We start from the raw sequence: 8730 nt of genomic DNA, 5'->3' as shown, positions 1-8730 counted from the left end.
ACAGTCAGCCCTGTATGCTGCGCGCACACACACACACACTCTGGCATCAGCAGCACAGAGTAACCAGACTTCTGCTCCTGGTCCCATTTAGCTTTACTTAGATTGTTCATAGCAGAAAAAGATGAAATTCATTCAACATTAATTATTTATTGAAAAAAAAAGCAGTTCTTTACCATATCGATTTAAAACATGATAATATGCTGTGCTTTGTTGTGTTCACAGCTTGTTTCTGCTGCCCCCTAGTGGCCAGACAATGACCATACATGTTATAAGCGTAGGTGAAGTAACCTAAAACAAAGTAAAGTTTAGTGTGTGAATGGAGCCAGAGACACAAATATCCTGCATTTGTAGTTCCATGAACGTATTCCCAGCTAGCGTGTTAGCATGTTAGCATGTTATGTAAGAGAACCAGTAAAGAGGTCTCACTCGTTTTTTCCTCATCCTTTAATCCAGTCGAGGCTTCTTTCTCTCCTGATGAATGGAAAATTACTTCAGACCAAATTTTACCCCTGAAAACGTTTTCCCTTCGCTTCGGGTTCACCACAGGTCACCGGCATACCGCGACCTTTCAACCTCGACCTCCCAAAGAGAAGGACAGACCGGCCCAGTTGCACCCGGACCTCGAGTGTATCGACATGATAACAGTGATGTATAGAAGCGCCTTCTGAGGCCGAGGGTGGCATTTAAAATGTGTTTTCCTGGTTGGTAATGGATTTAATAGAGCCTGAAGAGCTGGTGAGCAGTTCCAGCTGGATAATTACTGTGGAGTCTGCGTTTTTCCCCTCAGCATGCAGCACAGAAGGATGTGGGATGTTGAGGGGGGGGGCTGGAGCAGAGAAAATGGAGAAAAGAATGGAGAAAATGAGGCAATCAGTCCTCTGAACGGAGCTGAACAAAGCAGAAAAAAGCCAGAATCAGACCCTGTTAGTCCGGGAGGGAGTCTACAAGTCTCCAACAGTTCCCTCAACCCACGTCACCAGCTGGGCGGGGCCAACATGGCCAAAGAAAACGTTAATCTAAGTCACATGATTACACTCCATTAACCTGCTGAACTCATCCTCAGCCACCGGGAACTGGTCAGCTAGAAACTCAACATAGGGCTGAGGGAACATAGGGTTGAGGGAACATAGGGCTGAGGGAACATAGGGCTGAGGGAACATAGGGTTGAGGGAACATAGGGCTGAGGGAATATAGGGTTGAGGGAACATAGGGCTGAGGGAACATAGGGCTGAGGGAACATAGGGTTGAGGGAACATAGGGCTGAGGGAACATAGGGCTGAAGGAACATAGTGTTGAGGGAACATAGGGCTGAAGGACTAAGGGTTGAGGGAACATAGGGCTGAAGGAACATAGGGTTGAGGGAACATAGGGCTGAGGGAACATAGGGCTGAGGGACTAAGGGTTGAGGGAACATAGGGCTGGAGGGAACATAGGGCTGAAGGACTAAGGGTTGAGGGAAAATAGGGCTGAGGGAACATAGGGCTGAAGGACTAAGGGTTGAGGGAACATAGGGCTGAAGGAACATAGGGTTGAGGGAACATAGGGCTGAGGGACTAAGGGTTGAGGGAACATAGGGCTGAGGGACTTAGGGTTGAGGGAACATAGGGTTGAGGGAACAGGGCTGAAGGACTAAGGGTTGAGGGAACATAGGGCTGAAGGACTAAGGGTTGAGGGAACATAGGGCTGAAGGAACATAGGGTTGAGGGAACATAGGGCTGATGGACTAAGGGTTGAGGGAACATAGGGTTGAGGGAACATAGGGCTTAGGGTTGAGGGAACATATGGCTGAAGGAACATAGGGTTGAGGGAACATAGGGTTGAGGGAACATAGGGCTGAAGGAACATAGGGTTGAGGGAACATAGGGCTGAGGGAACATAGGGCTGAGGGACTAAGGGTTGAGGGAACATAGGGTTGAGGGAACATAGGGCTGAGGGACTAAGGGTTGAGGGAACATGTTGAGAACGAACATGTTTACTGCTGCCTGCCTTCCTCCCTCTGTTATAATCCTGTCTTCCTGACGTCTTCTTCCTTTTCTACTGTCTCTCTCTATGTCTCTCTGTCTCTCTCTGTCTCTCTCTCCCTCTCTCTCTCTAAACCGAGGCCCAGAGGAATGTGCTGATGGCTGAGTGTTTCATCTCGGTCTCACATTACCGAACAGACTGAACCTCACTGACCCACACAGACACACACACACAGACACACACAGACACAGACACACACACACACACACAGACACAGACACAGACACACAGAGACACACACAGACACACACACACACACAGACACACACACACACACACACACAGACACACACACACAGACACAGACAGATGCTGGTATTTGTCATTGTGTGTTGATGCCCCTGGTATCCATGGTAACGGAGCGCAAACAGCAGACTGGAAAGATGGAAAGCTGTCCTGTAAGCACAGTGAGTTTATATGAGACTCTGATCATGTGACCGTCTCTCTCTCTTCTGACCAATAAAGACCTTCGCCGGGTTCATGTGACGGCGTTTATAGAAGAAACCCTGTAAACTCTTCACTAGCTGTATGATGTGCTTGTTATATTATTTATTATACTTATTTACTTACTATAACACTCTCCAGGTTGGTGTCAGTTTGATGTGTAACCATGACCGTGCATTATTCACCCTTTTGCTCCCTGTTTATCTGTTTATCATCATAATGTTGTATTGTTTGTCTTGTCAGTCCTAATGTTCCCCTTTCATTCCAGGTTATAAATATCATATATTTATTTTATACAACAGAACATGTACTGTGTAAACTGAAAGTCATGTGGAGCATTTCATCATCTTTGTTCTGGTTTCATCCCTCCCCTCCCTGTCGGTACAGATCTGACCCCGCCCCCCCATCATCATCGTCATCGTTACCTCCACCTGGATGCCTCCACCCACTCCACCTGCTCCCCGTCAGCCTGATTAGTCCCAGAGCATATATAAACCCATCCATCTCCACAGTCTGCAGCCACTTCGCTGCTCTGTAGGCTGACACACAACACTACCAACTTATTGAACACACATGTCATCGATTAAGGGGGCGGGGCTTAGCAGAGTCAGGATGCCATGTCATGTAACTGCTTCAAAAAGAGAGTAAATAAAGAAATACAACGCACACACATTGTGTGTCAGGACGTACGAACATGCAAGTTAGTCCGGAAGTGTTTTTTTTATTTGTTTATGGACATAGTGATGTCATCATGTGACTCTGTGGGCGTCATCGGTGCAGCGACGGGTCAGAAAGGGTTAAAGAAAGAGAAGGTGCTCTGCTCTGCTCGGCACTGAAAGGAATTACAGTTCTGTGATGCAAACGTGGCACCAGGAGCTAGACCCCCCCCCCCCCTCCCCCCCCACACACACACACACACACACACTCCCCTCCTCCCTCTTCCTGTCAAAGCCAACGCCACCACTCAGCTTCAGGGGCAACTTGTGTGGCACAGAACCTCCTTCTCCTCCTCCTGCATCTCCTGCTCCTCCTCCTTCACCTCCTCCTTCCTCACAGAGAGTCCAGCATGGTGTCATAAAGAACCCAGGCTTTAGCCTGTGGTGATCCTTGTTTCGGTTGCAACCGCCTCGGCTATGGCTAAATCTGTCACAGCAGCATCTAATACCCTGCAGAACATCCAGACTCTGCTGAGCTCCAGTCTGGACCAGAAGCCTCGAGACCCGTCTGCTGATCAGAAAGGAACTCCCACGGAGCCTCCTGATTGGCTGCCTGGGCATCGGAAACGAGGGGATTTAATCAGTGTGTCTCACCTGTGTAACCATTAATCTGTGTAAAATGTCGTTTGTGGGTGAACTTGTGCTGATCATGTGACCCGCTGCAGGAGAACAGTTTAATATCCTGAGACTTAGACGAAGGAAGGAGGGGGTTATGTGATTAATGTATTGAACATTGTGTTTTAGTATGGAACAGGAGGTCGACCACAACAGATATGTGTTTACGTTTTATTCTCTTCTATTAGAAATATCACTGTGGCCTTAATACGCCGTCGCAGAAATCAGACCTGGAAGTATAGAATTAATTAAAGTGTTGAAGATGAAAACTAATTATATAATATTATAAATGCTATTATATGACAAACAGCTGATCAGCATCCTCACCTGGAAACGCTCTGATGAACTGCAGCTTGTTCCTGCTCCGTGTTGTCTAATAGAACAGGTGGGCTCGTATTAACCCTAAGACCTTAAACCCGTCAAACCCACACACACACACACAAACACACACACACACACACCTTCCCGCCACACTAAGCCCTGGAAACCTGCCGACTCTCCTAACACCTCATTGGCTCGGCTCCCACTGGGCGCCGTGACGTCGTTCGTCAGGCGATGATGGGGTGAGCTGGTTCACAGGTGTCGGTTACCGTAGAAAGTGTGACACACACACACACACACACACACACACACACACCATAGTATTATGTGAGGTTTAGGTGAGCGCCAGGTGAGCGTTGGGTAAGTGGATGAGAGTCTGGTGAGAGCAGGAATCCAGGGATTAGCTTTAAAGCCACCATAACTAGCCCTCAGAGCACACGTAAGCATGCAAACACACACACACACACACACACACACACACACACACACACACACACACACACACCACCCCTGTTGCTGAGAGGATTTTGCTTCATCTATTGTGGTTTCAGTTATTCTCCACAAAAAGTCTGCGTTGCATAACAATCCCCTGTATTCATCCCACACACACATTTAAACACACACACACACACACACACACACACACACACACACACACACACACACACACACACATTTAAACACACACACTCTCGTAAACATCCTTATGACTCATGAGTGACCTCCAGTTCCTGTAAATCAGTGAGAGATTACTGTAGGTTCACTAACAGAATGGTGGTTTTGTTGGCGCGGCGCTGATCCAGGATCTGCTGAGGAGAGGGTCAACGAGGAAATCACGCTGGAAAACCATCAGCAACATATAACCAATACATAAATAAACCAGCACCAATGAACACGTCTGTTTAATGCTGAGGAAGGAGGCTTCTTCTATTCTTCTTCCATCAGACGTCATCAAATGAAATCTGGATTTTAATCAACAGATTTAACGGTGATGATGGAAAAGTATCTGCTGAAACAGAGACTAAACTAACTTAATTGTTGCGTTGGTGCTTTTATTCTGAAGGAGGTTCCAGCAGGACTAGGGGACCAGAGGGCCAGCAGACCAGACCCCACAATCCTGTAACATCACATTATTTCAGAGATGCCTGAACCAACGCTCCCTCCAAAACCTGTTTTTATAGGGTTAAGATGAAATTACAACTTCCAGGTCCTTCATGTGATGTCATCGGGCCCCAAAAAGACTTTTATTTTGAAAGAGACTTCCCAGTGCTGGATTGGTTTTATTCATATGAGGACAAACTGTCATCTTATGGGTGTTCATTGGGCTAAGATGCTAGCGGTAGCTTTCACTTGTTGTCATAGCAACGGCAAACATCCGATGATAAGTGGAACCGAGCTGTTTGTTTATATCAGCTGTATGTTTTTATAAACTTGTAAAATGCCACTTTTTTCTAAGAGTACCGCCCCCTCCCTCGGCTCCATTTTTTTTTTTTTAAGTGGCCCTGATACGCCGTCGTACCTCACTGGACCAGTTGGGACATTAGAGTTGTGTATTAATAATAATAAAGAATGAGTCGGACCGTGAGCTGGTCCCTCCAACCCTCTCCGAGGTCTCTGCTGTGGCGTCAGGGTCATCCTGGGTATGCTGGTGGGGGCTGGTGGGGGGAGTCTGGAATAAGGCTGACTGGGAGAGTGACCACAAGCACAGATCTGCCTGTGAAATTCCACCGTCAGTAGGGGCTTTTTCCAGGTCGGTGCACCACAACCCTCCCAGGACCGGGCAGCAGAGACTCGGGCAGAACGTCTGGAAAGTTCCCTCTTGGTGTGCTGAGACGATGATAGTTGCAAAATGTGCAGCAGGACGTAACAATAGCAAGAGAAAGCCCTCTAATGTCTATTTCCTGTCACAATATACAGGAAATGATGGATTTCACAGTTCTGGAGAAGAAAACTGGTTCTATGAAGGTCATGTGTATAATAAGCACATTATAATGCATTTATAACTACCAACCTTTAGCCATTATAACTGCTCTCACGTATCATAACAGATTATATGATATAAACACGTTTATAAAGCCTTATAAATGCATTATAATGTGTTATAAATGTGCTTATGATGCATTTTATATACATGACCTTCATAGAAAGTGTTACAGGAAAACTTAAAAATATCACAACCAGGAAGAGTTCAGTGGAGGTTTTCTTTCTGCAGCTGGAAAGTGAAGAGAGCCATGACCTTCCCACCCATGCTGCTGAGTTGAGAGGTGGCTGCTGGGAAATGCAGTGCAGCGATGTGAGGCCTCAGGAACCAACATGGGGACATATTATTATTTCCAGACTGTCAAAAAGGCATTTTGGGAAATGTAGGAGGTGAAGATGAAGAAGAAAAAACTAAATCTGCTTTCAAGGAAGACAAACACACATCTGTAAATAATCTGAATATGTCTGAGTTTCACCCTCCCTCCACTCCCACTTTAGTATTTACACAAGAGCAGGGCGCCATCTAGTGGTAAAGACAAGTATCGTTGTGTTGTTTGGAGACTTGGAATTTAATTTCTAACACTTTAAGACTCATTTCAACTTATTAACATCTTAAAGTCAACGGCCTCTCCTTGTTACTGGAATGAGTTGAGATCCAGGGTTCCTCCATCTTCTCCAGAGTCACATTCAAGCACTTTCAAGCATTTCAAGGTGCATTTCCATGCTTTTCCAGCCCCTTCCAGCTGTGGTAAACTCCATATGTGTACCAATCCAATGGTCAGTATTCAGTCTACTTATTATGTCACTTGTTCATCACATTAAATGAGATGTTATTGTCCTCTAAACAACCAACATGATGTTTGGAGACAGCTTTTTACAGAAGGACCACAAATGAAAGGAAAACTAATTCCACTAACAGATCCACAGAAATATAATCACCAACTATTTTCATCATCTGTTCATCATCAAAAGTCATTTTTCATAAAGAAATGTCAGAAAATGCTGTTTTCAGTCCCTCAAAAATTCAAGCGTTTTCAAGGATTTCCAGCACCTGTAGGAACGCTGCAGTAGGACGCTGTAACAGGAGACCCCCCCCCCCCAAACAGACACGGAGAGATCAGGTGTGTAGGCTTCTTTAATGTTTAGATATGTATCTGTGAAAGACGAGCCCATCTGAATACGAACACATTTGAAAAGTGACAAAAACATGAAACAGTTGAAAAACAGCTGATTATCTGACATCAGATTATACGTCCACCTGCAGGTCGACACGTACGTTACGTTACGGTACTCTAGCTGGTGCTCTGTGAAGTCTGTCAGAAGAACAAACATGATATGAGGTCTATGTCTATTGTATTGCACATACAGAGAAAAATGCTTATTCAAGTTTGCGTACAATGATTTAAAAAGAAAAATCCCCAGAAGAACCACGTTCAAGCACAAAAAGGCCTGGAAGTAAGAAACAGACCAAAGAAAAGGATGAAAGTGATAGAAAGTGATAACAGCATGTTGTTGATGAGGAGCCGAGGCTCGGTTTGAGTGACGGAGCGGTGAATTAAAACGATGCTGCAGCGTCGGAGGAAACCCTCCACTCTGAGACCCGAACCGCCTTAAATATCTCTTCTGGGACTCGAACACGACCTGGACGTGAGAAGGGAGACGCCTGTATGTTTAACGTGTGGTTTGACATTTCTGGAAGGTAAAAAGATATAAAATTCAAGTGTCCAATATTAGAAAAATAGTCATTTTACAGATCTTCAACACTAATGCTGTTAAAGTCAGGTTCCATTGTGTGAATCCGATAACTTCACGGAAGCTGCTGGGGAGGCTTTCTAACACATCGGTCCGATCCCGGAGGAACTGAACGTCCACAGCGCTCAGAGTGATGCGTGTCACACCAGAGTGATGTGGGAAATATCTAAACTCTGCAATTAGAGCTCCGGTGTGAAAGCAGCCACAGCGTTTCTGTCCTCAGCAGTTTAGAGCAATTATCGTTGCTATGCAACCGAAGGTCAGTGGCGTTGTCCTTCTGTGGGCAGGATGATGGCAGCTACTGCTCAGAGTCAATACATACGGCTCGTTCAAAGACTATCAAGTTTACGGCTCGTTCAAAGACTTTATGAAGTTTATGGCTCAAACACGCCAATAGTAGGACGATGGAGGACGATGCATCCTTCGGAGGACGATGCATCCTTCGGAGGACGATGCATCCCTCGGAGGACGATGCATCCTTCGGAGGACGATGCATCCTTCGGAGGACGAGGCATCCTTCATAAGGATGCATCCTTCGGAGGACGATGCATCCTTGAGGAGGACGATGCATCCTTCGGAGGACGAGGCATCCTTCATAAGGATGCATCCTTCGGAGGACGATGCATCCTTGAGGAGGACGATGCATCCTTCGGAGGACGAGGGATCCTTCGGAGGACGATGCATCCTTGAGGAGGACGATGCATCCTTCGGAGGACGAGGGATCCTTCGGAGGACGATGCATCCTTGAGGAGGACGATGCATCCTTCGGAGGACGAGGGATCCTTCGGAGGACGATGCATCCTTCGGAGGACGATGCATCCTTCGGAGGACGATGCATCCTTGAGGAGGACGATGCATCCTTCGGAGGACGAGGCATCCT

At 46.3% G+C, this 8730-nt stretch overlaps 1 protein-coding gene across 1 annotated transcript in view; it reads right to left on the bottom strand.

The window, feature by feature from the left end:
* Positions 1-7215: 7215 nt before the first annotated feature.
* ubtd1b (ubiquitin domain containing 1b) overlaps positions 7216-8730 on the bottom strand; it is a 10622-nt gene continuing 9107 nt past the window's right edge. Inside the window, exon 4 of the mRNA XM_084040548.1 lies at positions 7216-8730. This exon is cut by the window's right edge and continues 2969 nt beyond it. The gene's annotated coding sequence lies outside the window, so the exon portion shown is untranslated.

Source organism: Eutrigla gurnardus (assembly GCF_963514095.1).
Source record: "Eutrigla gurnardus genome assembly, chromosome: 22".
Taxonomy (NCBI): Eukaryota; Metazoa; Chordata; class Actinopteri; order Perciformes; family Triglidae; genus Eutrigla; species Eutrigla gurnardus.
This window is presented reverse-complemented; position numbering and strand designations above follow the sequence as displayed.